General features: G+C 44.0%; 1 long non-coding RNA gene across 1 annotated transcript in view; it reads right to left on the reverse strand.

The window, feature by feature from the left end:
* Positions 1 to 2,195: 2,195 nt before the first annotated feature.
* The window catches only part of LOC149970245 (uncharacterized), an 85,247-nt gene continuing 72,934 nt past the window's right edge, over positions 2,196 to 14,508 (reverse strand). The window contains exon 2 of the long non-coding RNA XR_016493582.1: positions 2,196 to 2,629. This is a non-coding gene — a long non-coding RNA (uncharacterized LOC149970245). The remainder of the gene's footprint in view (positions 2,630 to 14,508) is intronic.

Genomic DNA, 14,508 nt, shown 5'->3' on the forward strand with positions numbered 1-14,508 from the left:
CTGTCTCCACACTCCTCCCCCAAGCTGAAGGTCAGTGATGTCTGAAGGATGTAAAATACTTGTCTGACAGAAGAAAATGTTATGTCTCATTTTCCTACAACAATATCTGCTTAGGATAAGCCCTTTCTGGTTATCGAGAATTGTAAGGAGGGGGCACTCTGAATAGGTAATTCTCTATTCAGACAATTTAGATGTTTTTTCAACAGATGGCTGCATAGTCACGAAACTGGCGTTTGTTTTATTTGCTTTTCATTATGTCATACAGTAGGTTTTCAGAGCATCTGATTCTTAACCCTACAGTTATGAGAGGAAACAGACAGTGTCTGAAAGAGCTTGGGAACACTTACAGTTACATTTAAAATCCGATCCGTTTGTGCCACACTACTTAGACACTCAGGGACATAACAGTACATCATGCCAAAGACTATTACCATCAGTCATTAGCCAGGGCTCCCCCTCAGACCATGGCAATCTGAATGAGAACCATTCTAGGAATTCTATTTCTGTGGGTTGTTCCATCTCCAGGCAGGATGAATCTCCTCTGCAACCACATGTTAAAACCTGACTCACAGGCCAACAACAGGCATGCTCGTCACACACACACACACACACACACACACACACACACACACACACACACACACACACACACACACACCACAGAACAGTGTTAGCGTTGATATCAACGTCACATGCCTTGTGGCTTAAACAGAAGCCTCTGTCTCTCTTTCTTTTCATCTGTCTCTGTCACCCCCTCGCTCTCTCGTTCTCTCTCTCCTCCTTGCATCCTGCTGTGATCTACATCCATGTTAAACTGCCAGAGGTTAATGGTCAGCTAAAGGTTATAGGGGACTCTGACGTTTTTAAGTGTCATAACTTCCTGCATGACCTTGTTCAAGCTCATTCACTACACTCCCATCTCTCAGAACATGTTTGCCTTTTATGTAGATGGACAATAGATACCAGCATTCTACAATATTCCTCTTTCTCACATTTTCTTCATAGAATACAAAGGAAATGTATTCATTCTCATGACTGTCATAAACAGATATTTCTCCTGAGTAGTTTGAACTCAGCCACCTTGGGCTGATGAGTCGTGACGTGTGACGTGTTCAAATTGCATTGTGCCATTATTCAATCAATTATTCATTTTTCATTCCATTCTGAAAAGTAGTTTCTAAAATGGCACCCTATCCCCTACATGGTAAAAGTGTTCTGGCCAAAAGTAGTGCACGATTTAGGGTGCCATTTGAGACGCAATCCATTTTGTTAGGGACCACGATGAGAAGATGGTCCGGTTTCTGTAATACATATATTATGATAGTACACAGAATGGGCTTGAAATGCTCTGTAATTCTGACAGTGTAGAGTTTAGGCGTGATTTACCAGGTGCTAATGGGTTGAGGTTCTTTTGAAAGTGGATCACAAAAAAACAAACACACACATACAACGCCCTCTAGCCTCTGTCTTTTCTTCTCTCTCATTTACACACATGCATCCACAGATATGTCCCTCCCTACCTGCAGGCTAAAACACAAATCAGTGCGGACTGTGGAATGACTTTACGATTATTTCAGTGGAGGAGGAGGAATCCTAGTGAGGAACAAAGAATTTATCAAACTGCTACAGCTACTGCCTCAATGGGCAACATGCCCACATCTCATTAACATCCCTGTTCCCTTCTGAGCCTGGGAATTGATGGGTACCTGGTTAGATTCCAGAGGCAGCTCTATCACTACTGATTCTGGTGGATGGAGTGAGTAGTGTAGGCTCCTCTCCATCTACTATCTGATCCAGATGATGGATTCAGTTGTGGACCGTCCATCTATCACTCACTTCACCCTCTTTCTGATGTCTCTCTGGCTGACTCACTAACACTGAAACCTAATGAAAATCGTTTCTCCCAGACATACAGTACCAGTCAAAAGTTTGGACACACCTATTCAATCAAGGGTTTCTTTATTTTGACTATTTTCTATATTGTAGAATAATAGTGAAGACAACAAAACTGTGAAATAACAAATATGGAAGTGTGTGTTAAACAAGTGTTAAACAAGTCAAAATATATTTTATCTGTGAGATTCTTCAAAGTAGCCACCCTTTGCCTCGATGACAGCTTTGCACACTCTTGGTGTGACCGACGTGAAATGGCTAGCACACTTTGTACAAAATAATACAAAGCAGTACTACAGGATATTTCTTAAGGTAGCTCTTTATTAGCTAGCTATAACTGGCATGTTCACGTATTGCCAACCAGGATCAAACTGACCATGACCTAACCATTTGGGTGGTCTTAACCAATCATAGCACAGTATGTTATGGCGGTAAAATGCATCCAATTACAATTACAGTATGTTTACACATATGAATATACTATACTGTTACATTGGCATTCTCTCAACCAGCTTCACCTGGAATGCTATTCCAACAGTCTGGAAGGAGTACCCACATATGCTGAGCACTTGTTGGCTGCTTTTCCTTCATTCTGCGGTCCAACTCATCCCAAACCATCTTACTTGGGTTGAGGTCGGGGGATTGTGGAGGCCAGGTCATCTGAAGCAGTACTCCATCACTCTCCTTCTTGGTCAAATAGCCCTTACACAGCCTGGAGGTGTGTTGGGTCATTGTCCTGTTGAAAAACAAATGAAAGTCCAACATGTGGTAACCAAAAAAAGTGTTAAACAAAATGAGAGATTTCAGAGAATGCCAAGAATGTGCAAAGCTGTCATCAAGGCAAAGGGTGGCTACTTTGAATAATCTAAAATATAAAAGGCACATTGTTTTGTTAACATTTTTTGGTTACTACATAATTCCATGTGTTATTTCATAGTTTTGATGTCTTCATTATTATTCTACAATGTAGAAAATAATAAAAATAAAGAAAATGTAGGTGTGTCCAAACTTTTGACTGATAATGTATATCTTACATTGACCATTGACTTCACCTCTTGCTGTCTTAATGATTCAATGTCAACAGTACATGGAAGCCTGTGTCCATGAAGCGCAGGGGTCTCTAACCTTTTCTAGCATGAGAGCTACATTAAAAACATTTTATATGTCGCGAGCTAGCTTTCAAATAGGCACATTCTTCTCTTCCCCGGGTCCTTGGTGTACAAGATATGTTTTCTGTTAACATACCTAGTAAAATAATGGTTAATAAACAACTCCAAGGGGCCCCATAAAATGTGATTTTTGAATTTTCCTGAATTCTTAAAATTTGTATAATTTGTATCTTTAAAAAAAATGTACTCTCAATGTTACAATTATTAATAAAGAAACACTTTTGAGTCCATGTCAATTCTTAAACCACATCAGAAGACAGATTTTGAGGTCTGGAAAAACAACCTGTAATTTAAATTGATTTTTATAGATTGCATGTAAGGGACATACACCAATTGGTGAAGTGAAATGACAAAAATAACTTGTTTACAAATTTCTTTTCCACATGTGCAATCTAAGTGTCACATGATCTGTCAAATGATCTCAGTGTTTATATATATACCTGTTCTGAAAGGCCCCAGAGTATGCAACACCACTAAGCAAGGGGCACCACCAAGCAAGCGGCACTATGAAGACCAAGGAGCTCTCAAAAAAGTTGTGGAGAAGTACAGATCGGGGTTGGGTTATAAAAAAATATCTGAAACTTTGAACATCCCACAGAGCACCATTTAAATCCATTATAACATTTTTTAAACAATATAGGACCTCAACAAACATGCCAAGAGAGGGCCGCCCACCAAAACTCACGGACCAGGCAAGGAGGGCATTAATCAGAGAGGGAACAAAGAGACCAAAGATATACCTGTAGGAGCTGCAAAGCTCCACAGCGGATATTGGAGTATCTGTCCATAGGACCACTTTAAGCCGTACACTCCACAGAGCTGGGCTTTATGGAAGAGTGGCCAGAAAAAAATAAGCAAACACGTTTGGTGTTCACCAAAAGGCATGTGGGAGACTCCCCAAACATATGGAAGAAGGTACTCTGGTCAGATGAGACAAACATGTAGCTTTTTGGCCATCAAGGAAAATGCTGTCTCGCGCAAACCCAACACCTCTCATCACCCTGAGAACAAAATCCCCAGTGAAGCATGGTGGTGGCAGCATCATGCTGTGGGGATGTTTTTCATTAGCAGGGACTGGGAAACTGGTCAGAACTGAAGGAATGATGGATGGAGCTAAATACAGGGAAATTCTTGAGGGAAACCTGTTTCAGTCTTCCAGAGATTTGAGACTGAGACGGAGGTTCACCCTCCAGCAGGACAATGGCCCTAAGCATACTGCTAAAGCAGCACTTGAGTGGTTTAAGGTGAAACATTTAAATGTCTTGGAATGGCCTATTCAAAGCCCAGACCTCAATCCAATTGAGAATCTGTGGTATGACTTAAAGTTTGCTGTACACCAGCAGAACCCATCCAACTTGAAGGAGCAGTTTCGCCTTGAGAATGGGCAAAAATCCCAGTGGCTAGATGTGCCAAGCTTATTAGAGACATACCCCAAGAGACTTGTAGCTGTAATTGCTGTGAAAAGTGGCTCTACAAAGTATTGACTTTGGGGTGAATAGTTATGCACGCTAAAGTTCTTTTTTTTTGTTGTCTTATTTCATGTTTGTTTCACAATAACATATTATGCATATTCAAAGTGGTAGGCATGTTGTATAAATCAAATGATACAACAACCCCCCCCCCCCCCCCCCCCCCCCCCAGGTTTGGTTTTTTGTACGTTTATGGCACTCTCACTGCATGCTGCAGATGCATTAGGGGAAAAAACTTTACTCCACACACAGAGACATGTACAAAGCTGTCCCTCGCCCTCCATTTGGCAAATCTGACCATAATTCCATCCTCCTGATTCCTGTTTACAAGCAAAAATTTAAGCTGGAAGCACCCGTGACTCGGGCAATAAAAAGGTGGCCAGATGAAGCAGATGCTAAGCTACAGGACTGTTTTGCTAGCACAGACTGGAATATGTTCCGGGATTCTTCTGATGGCATTGAGGAGAACACCACTCCAGTCCACTTCAGTCACGTCTTCAATAAGTGCATCGATGACATAATCCCCACAGAGACTGTACGTACATACCCCAACCAGAAGCCATGGACTACAGGCAACATCCGTACTGAGCTAAAGGGTAGAGATGCCGCATTCAAGGAGCAGGACTCTAACCCGGAAGCTTATAAGAAATCCCGCTATGCCCTACGACGAACCATCAAACAGGCAAAGCTTCAATACAGGACTAAGATCGAATCGTGCTACACCGGCTCCAAAGCTTGTTGGATGTGGCAGGGCTTAAAAACTATTATAGACTTCAAAGGGAAGCACAGCTGAGAGCTGCCCAGTGACACGAGCCTACCAGACGAGCTAAATTACTTCTATGATCGCTTTAAGGCAAGTAGCACTGAAACATGCATGAGAGCATCAGCTGTTCCGGACAACTGTGTGATATCGATCTCCGCAGCCGATGTGAGTAAGATCTTTAAACAGGTCAACATTCACAAGGCCGCAGGGCCAGACAGATTACCAAGACGTGTACTCCGACCAACTGGCAAGTGTCTTCACTGATATTTTCAACCTCTCCCTGTCTGAGTCTGTAATACCAACATGTTTCAAGCAGACCACCATAGTCCCCGTGCCCAAGAACATTAATGTAACCTGCCTAAATGACTACCGAACCGTAGCACTCACATCTGTAGCCATGAAGTGCATTTAAAGGCTGGTCATAGCTCACATCAACACCATCATCCCAGAAACCCTAGACCAACTCCAATTTGCATACCGCCCTAACAGATCCACAGATGATGCAAACTTTATTGCACTCCACTCTTCCATTTCCCACCTGGACAAAAGGAACACCTACAGTGGGGCAATAAGTATTTAGTCAGCCACCAATTGTGCAAGTTCTCACACTTAAAAAGATGAGAGAGGCCTGTCATTTTCATCATAGGTACACTTCAACTATGACAGACAAAATGAGAAAAAAAATCCAGAAAATCACATTGTAATATTTTTAATTAATTTATTTCCAAATCATGGTGGAAAATAAGTATTTGGTCAATAACAAAAGTTTATCTCAATACTTTGTTATATAACCTTTGTTGGCAATGACAGAGATCAAACATTTTCTGTAAGTCAGATCTCCTCTAGAGCAGTGATGTTTTGGGGCTGTTGCTGGGCAACACGGACTTTCAACTCCCTCCAAAGATTTTCTATGAGGTTGAGATCTGGAGACTGGCTAGACCACTCCAGGACCTTGAAATGTTTCTTACGAAGCTACTTCTTCGTTGCCCGAGTGGTGTGTTTGGGATCATTGTCATGCTGAAAGACCCAGCCACGTTTCATCTTCAATGCCCTTGCTGATGGAAGGAGGTTTTCACTCAAAATCTCACGATACATGGCCCCATTCATTCTTTCCTTTACACGGATCAGTCGTCCTGGTCCCTTTGCAGAAAAACAGCCCCAAAGCATGATGTTTCCACCCCCATGCTTCACAGTAGGTATGGTGTTCTTTGGATGCAACTTAGAATTCTCTGTCCTCCAAACACGAGTTGAGTTTTTACCAAAAAGTTATATTTTGGTTTCATCTGACCATATGACATTCTCCCAATCTTCTTCTGGATCATTCAAATTCTCTCTAGCAAACTTCAGACGGGCCTGGACATGTACTGGCTTAAGCAGGGGGACACGTCTGGCACTGCAGGATTTGAGTCCCTGGCGGCGTAGTGTGTTACTGATGGTAGGCTTTGTTACTTTGGTCCCAGCTCTCTGCAGGTCATTCACTAGGTCCCCCCATGTGGTTCTGGGATTTTTGCTCACCGTTCTTGTGATCACTTTGACCCCACGGGGTGAGATCTTGTGTGGGATACCCAGATCGAGGGAGATTATCAGTGGTCTTATATGTCTTCCATTTCCTAATAATTGCTCCCACAGTTGATTTCTTCAAACCAAGCTGCTTACCTATTGCAGATTCAGTCTTCCCAGTCTTCCTGGTAGAGGTCTACAATTTTGTTTCTGGTGTCCTTTGACAGCTCTTTGGTCTTGGCCATAGTGGAGTTTGGAGTGTGACTGTTTGAGGTTGTGGACAGGTGTCTTTTATACTGATAACAAGTTCAAACAGGTGCCATTAATACAGGTAACGAGTGAAGGACAGAGGAGCCTCTTAAAGAAGAAGTTACAGGTCTTTGACAGCCAGAAATCTTGATTGTTTGTAGGTGACCAAATACTTATTTTCCACCTTAATTTGCAAATAAATTCATAAAAAATCCTACAATGTGATTTTCTGAATTTTTTTTCTCAATGAATGCTATTCATTGACTACAGTTTAGCGTTCAACACAATTGTGCCCTCAAAGGTCACCACTAAGCTAAGGACCCTGGGTCTAAACACCTCCCTCTGCAACTGGATCCTGGACATCCTGACTGGCCAGCCCCAGGTGGTAAGGGTAGGTAACAAGACATCTTCCACTCTGATCCTCAACACAGGGAGCCCTCAGGGGTGCGTGCTCAGTCTCCTCCTGTACTCCCTGTTCACTCATGACTGCACAGACAGGCACGACTCCAACACCATCATTAAGTTTGCCAATGACACAACAGTGGTAGGCCTGATGACCGACAATGACGAGACAGCCTACAGGGAGGAGGTCAGAGACCTGGTAGTGTGGTGCCAGGACAACAACCTCTAACTCAATGTGATCAAGACTAAGGAGATGATTGTGGACTACAGGAAAAGTAGGACCGAGTACGCCCCCATTCTTATTGACGGGGCTGTAGTGGAGCAGGTTGAGAGCTTCAAGTTCCTTTGAGTCCACATCACCAACAAACTAACAGGGTCCAAGCACACTGTTACAAATCCCTTTGGCCCGGCAGTCTAGGGGGGATGGTATCGAGACCTGTAACATAACTCATGGAAAGTGTAATAGTGGCAAAGTTACAGTGAGAACGAAATAACCACAGACAACTAATATCTACCGTCAAACACTCAGGGTTTATTTGCAAACACACGGTAAGGGGGGGGGGGGGGGGGGGGGGGGGGGCAGGACAAATGGCTGAGCTGGACCCATGGAAAGAAACAAATATCCAAAAATATCCCTAAGATAGACTAGCCTACTTCCATACAGCTAATTAACTAACCAAAAATACAGTGGGTGGTCCGCCCAGTTCTAACTAGTGTTCTTAGACAAAGTAGTCCTACGGGTAGTGTATGCCCATGGGAAACTTATCTTGGTTCCCCCTTTTCCCACCATCAAACACCATAACAAAAACACTCACAGGTGGGGACAAAGTGATAAGGAGGTACTAAAACGAAACAAAAAAAACTCAAGCCAGAGAAAGAGAGAGAGAGATATTGCGAGAGATTGAGACACAGAGAGATTGAAACACAAAGAGATCGAGCTCCAGAGGAAACAACTGAATGGGTTTTTAAATCAAGGGAAAGGGGATGTGATTGGGTAATGGAAACAGGAGGAGGTGTGTCTTCTGATTAGCGACTGATTGCTGACTGATTGGGGAATGATGATTGCCACCTGTGAGGAGGGGAGAAGGAGAGAAAAGAAATACACACAGAGAATACACACACAGGATACCTGTATCCGTAACACACACCAAGACAGTTGTGAAGAGGGCACAATACCTATTCCCCCTCAGGAGACTGAAAAGATATGGCAAGGGTCCTCAGATCCTCAAAAGGTTCTACAGCTGCACCATCGAGAGCATCTGGTTACATCACTGCCTGGTATGGCAACTGCTCGGCCTCTGACCGAAAGGCACTACAGAGGGTAGTGCATAAGGCCAAGTACATCACTGGGGCCAAGCTTCCTGCCATCCAGGACCTCTATACCAGGCCCTAAGAATTGTCAAAGATTCCCTCCAACCTAGTCATAGACTGTTCTCTCTGCTACCGCAGAACTTCTAATCAAATGGTTACCCAGACTATTTGCATTGCATTGCCCCCCCCCCCCTCCCTTTGACGCTACTCTTACTCGCTGTTATTATCTATGCATAGTCACTTTAATAACTCTACCTACATGTACATATTACCTCAATTACTTTGACTAACCGGTGCCCCCCCGCACATTGACTCTGTACCAGTTCCCCCTGTATATAGCCTCGCTATTGTTATTTTACTACCGCTCTTTTATTTCTTATTATTTTTATTATTTATTTAAACTGCATGCAAATAAGCATTTCTCTGTAAGGTCTACCTGTTGTATTCGGCACATGTGACAAATAAAATTTGATTTGATTTGTTACTGCTGAGCAATTTCAGTAGCACATTAGGCTATTTAGATAAGGTGGGTGCGTAGCTATCTTTTAGATATGGTTTTGGGGGTTTGTTAGTAGTACGTTGTCTTATGCCATGTCATGGCTGAGCTGTGCCACTCTGCAGCAGTCTATGTACGGTCTTCTCTCTGCACAATATCTTCAGTTATAACTACGTATGCCTTTATCTATGCCAATTTCAGTCAGGCAAAGGCTGCCTTTTCCAGAGGCCGTCCATATAATGTCTTTAAGGGTTCTTTTATCTGAATACACAATGTTCCTTCCCTTTAATTTTGCATGATCTTTTTCATATCTCTTTAGTTCTGTTAGCATTTATGGACTCTCACATTGTCACACCCTGGTCAAAGTATTTTGTGTTTATCTTTATTTATTTGGTCAGGCCAGGGTGTGGCATGGGTTTGTGCATGTGGTGTGTATGTATGGGGATTGTAGCTAGTGGGGTGTTCTAGCTAAGTCTATGGCTGTCTGAAGTGGTTCTCAATCAGAGGCAGGTGTTTATCATTGTCTCTGATTGGGAACCATATTTAGGCAGCCATATTCTTTGAGTTTGTCGTGGGTGATTGTCCTTAGTGTCATTGTTCTGTGTTAGGTTACACAAGTATAGGCTGTTTCGGTTTTCGTTAAGTTTATTGTTTTGATAGTGTTTGTGTTTAGTGTGTTACTTCATTAAACATGGATTGCAATAGACACGCCGCATTTTGGTCCGACTCTCCTTCACATACAGAAAACAGTTACACACATGTGGAACATTGTCGTTGTCACCAGAACTAACACTGCTTTGTCCTCTCTTTCATGTTATGCTGCCTGCATGCTGAGCACGGGCAGCATCTGGCAAACCTCTGTTAAACGTTGACGCTGGCAACTCCTCACAGCTCTGGTTCCTTCGTCAGTGCTGAGGGGCTAGCTTTGAGCTATTGGTGCCCAATTCTGAATCAGCGCTGCTACTGCTTCTCAGTTGATGCTGGCTTCAATCTGATCCTCTGCTTCTACTATGTTACAATTTATTTATTCTGAGATTGTGACACTACCAGAGTTCATTCAGTAGTGCTATGATCATGATTCTGTCAGCCCGTGGTCCATTAGCTATGTTACATAGGTAGAATATCCTCATACACCAAGATGACATTTCTGCTTCAAAAGAGACATCTTCAGGCAATGACAAAGGTTACCTATCTCCGTCACTCTATACACAAATGGAATAATGTTAAGGAAAGGGTGTTTCGCTCGCAAAATTATTTTTATTAGAAGCAGTCATGACTTTCTATGGGTTTTACAGTTGGGGAATACACTAAGTATTCATTTATCTTTAATCATTGCATGATCTCACAATTTTTAAGATTTGAACTATGGACACTCACATGTTCACCGTGTTGGTTAAGAATTCCCAAACTGATAGAAAGGGTAAAGGTACGCCAGGTATCATATTGCTCAAACTAACACTCTTTTCTGTCCTCTCTTCCATGTTATACTACCTGCAATGGTGACCACTGACACACCGGGGATCCATTATTATCACTGATTCTAGAAAACCAATGACGAGATACTGTTTTTTCATCACGGCTTCATCTCCTCTGCCACTGCAATCTCCTTAGATACAGTCTCCTTTTTCTTCATACTAGTCCCCTGTGGGAATCGGACCCACAACCCTGGCATTGCAAGCGCCATGCTCTACCAACTGAGATACACAGGACTGTAGCTGGTCTATTTAAGCAAAAAGGCCCAAGGAGGTGTCGTGCCTAAGAACCGCCCTTAGCCATGGTCTATTAGCCACATACCACACCTTCTTGGGCCTTATTGCTTAAATCGTCCAGCTACAAGCCCGCCGATAGAGATGGCAGCTTCGCTTCTAGTCCTTAGGAAACTGTGCAGTATTTTGTTTTTTTATGTATTATTTCTTACATTGTTAGCCCAGAAAATCTTAAGTGTTATTACATTCAGCCGGGAAGAACTATTGGATATCAGAGAGACATCAACTTACCAGCACTACCAGCACTACGACCAGGAATACGACTTTCCCAAAGCGGATCCTTCGTCTGCACCTTCCAGGGCATTTGAACTGATTCCAGAGGCAAACCCAAAACAACGCCGCCGGAGGAGAGTGTGAGGGAGCGGTCTTCTAGTGAGGCTTCGTATGCGTGCACACCACCCACCTCTTCCGAGTATATTACTCGCTAATGTCCAGTCCCTAGTTATCAAAGTCGACAAAATCAGGGCAAGAGATGCTTTCCAAAGAGGTGTAACGGTCTAAGTGTAGTGGGTGAGGAGTCAGGCGCAGGAAGCAGAGAGTTCAGGGGAGTGCTATTTTAATGCACAGAGAAACGGCGAACATAAGCCAACCCTCACGAAAACACAGGGTGTAAATGAACTAACAAATGCCCCAAACAGGGGGACTTAAACTGTCCAGGAAAACCCCACAACATGGGAAAACACAAAACCCATAGACGTGCACACAAACCGACCAAACCGACGGTCACACTAATTAATCCCGCACAAGGAACCATGCGGGCCGGCTGACTAATAAAGCCTTACTACTAACTACCTAACTCAAAACAGGTGCACTCAATAAACACATAAGGAGGGGGAGGAAATAATCAGTGGCAGCTAGTAGGCCGGCGACGACGACTGCCGAGTGCCACCCGAACGGGAAGGGGAGTGTCCTTCGGTCGGAGTCGTGACAAGAGGTATCCGGGATTGTAACATACTCTGTTTCACAGAAACATAGCTAGCTGGGGACATGCTGTCGGAGTCTGTACAGCCAACGGGATTTTCAGTGCATCGCGGCGACAGGAATAAACATCTCTCTGGTAAGAAGAAGGGCAGGGGTGTATGTTTCATGATTAACTACTCATGGTGTAATTGTAACAACATACAAGAACTCAAGTCCTTTTGTTCACCTGACCTAGAATTCCTCACGATCAAATCAAATCAAATTTATTTATATAGCCCTTCGTACATCAGCTGATATCTCAAAGCGCTGTACAGAAACCCAGCCTAAAACCTTAAACAGCAAGCAATGCAGGTGTAGAAGCACGGTCAAATGTATTATCTCCCAAGAGAACTCTCCTCAGTTATTGTCACAGCCGGGTATATCACCCCGCAAGCGGATACCAAGACGGCCATCAAAGAACTTCACTGGACTTTATGCAAACTGGAAACCACATATCCTGAGACTGCATTTATTGTATCTGGGGATTTTATCAAAGCTAATTTGAGAACCAGGCTACCTAAATTTGATCAGCATGTCGATTGCAGTACACGAGCCAGTAACAAGCTCGACCATTGCTACTCTAACTTATGCGATGCATACAAGGCCCTCCCCCGCCCTCCTTTTAGCAAATCCGACCAGGACTCCATCTTGTTACTCCCCTCCTATAAGCAGAAACTAAAACAGGAAGTGCCCGTGCTTAGGTCTATCCAACGCTGGTCTGACCAATCGGATTCCACGCTTCAAGATTGCTTTGATCACGTGGACTGGGATATGTTCCGGGTAGCCTCAGAGAATAACATTGACGTATACTTTGACTCGGTGAGTGAATTTATAAGGAAGTGTAGAGGAGATGTTGTACCCACTGTGACTATTAATACCTTCCCTAACCAGAAACTGTGGCTTGATGGCAACATTTGCGCAAAACTGAAAGCACGTACCACCACATTTAATCACGGCAAGGTGACTGGAAACATGGCCGAATACAAACAATCTAGTTATTCCCTCCGTAAGGCAATCAAACAAGCAAAGCGTCAGTATAGAGACAAATTGGAGTTGCAATTCAACGGCTCAAACACGAGATGTATGTGGCAGGGTCTACAAACAATCACGGATTACAAAAAGGAAACCAGCCTTGTCGCGGACATTGACGTCTTGCTTCCAGACAAATTAAACAACTTGGTGCGCGCTTTGAGGACAATACAGTGCCACCAACGCGGCCCTCTACCAAAGACTGTGGGCTCTCCTTCTCCGTGGCCGACGTGGGTACATTTAAATGTGTTAACCCGGACAGAATTCCTAGCCGCGTCCTAAGAGCATGCGCAGACCAGCTGGCTGGTGTGTTTACGCACAAATTCAATCAATCCCTATCCCAGTCTCCTGTCCCCACATGCTTCAAGATGGCCACCATTGTTCCTGTTCCCAAGAAAGTTAAGATAACTGAGCTAAATGACAACCGCCCCGTAGTACTCGCTTCTGTCATCATTAAGTGCTTTGAGAGACTAGTCAAGGATCATATCACCTCCACCCTACCTCTCACCCTAGAATCACTCCAATTTGCTTACCGCCCCAATAGGTCCACAGACGATGCAATCGATATCACACTGCACACTTCCCTATTGCATGTGGACAAGAGGAATACCTATGTAAGAATGGTGTTTATTGACTACAGCTCAGCATTCAACACCGTAGTACCCTCCAAACGCATCAATACGCTTGAGGCCCTGGGTCTCGACACCGCCCTGTGCAACTGGGTCCTGGACTTCCTGACCGGCTGCCACCAGGTGGTGAAGGTAGGAAACATCTCCAACATGATCCTCAACACAAGGGTGCGTTCTCAGCCCCCTCCTGTACTCCCTGTTCACCCACGACTGCATGGCCATGCACGCCTCAACTCAATCATCAAGTTTGCAGAAGACACAACAGTGGTAGGCTTGATTACCAACAACGACGAGACAGCCTACAGGGAGGAGGTGAGGGCCCTCGGAGTGTGGTGTCAGGAAAATAACCTCTCACTAGATGTCAGCAAAACAAAAGAGATCATCGTGGACTTCAGGAAACAAAAAAGGGAGCACCCCCCTGACCACATCAGGATAGCAGTGGAGAAGGTAGAGAGTTTTAAGTTCCCCGGTGTACATATCACCGACAAACCGAAATGGTTCATGCACACACAGTGTGGTAAAGAAGGCACAGCAGCAACCTCTTCAACCTCAGGAGGCTGAAAGAATTGGGTTTGTCACCGAAAACCCTCACTAACTTTTACAGGTGCACAATTGAGAGCATCCTGTTGGGCTGTATCACCGACTGGTACGGCAACTGCACAGCCCACAACCACAGGGCTCTCCAGAGGGTGGTGTGGTCTGCACAACACATCACCGGGGCCAAACTACCTGCCCTCCAGGACACCTACAACACCCGATGTCACAGGAAGGCAAAAAAGATAATCAAGGACAATAACCACCCGAGCCACTGCCTGTTCACCCTGCTTCCACCCAGAAGATGAGGTCAGTACAGGTGCATCAAAGCTGGGACA

Source organism: Oncorhynchus mykiss, chromosome 30 (assembly GCF_057628025.1).
Source record: "Oncorhynchus mykiss isolate SJ-2025 chromosome 30, ASM5762802v1, whole genome shotgun sequence".
Classification (NCBI taxonomy): domain Eukaryota; kingdom Metazoa; phylum Chordata; class Actinopteri; order Salmoniformes; family Salmonidae; genus Oncorhynchus; species Oncorhynchus mykiss.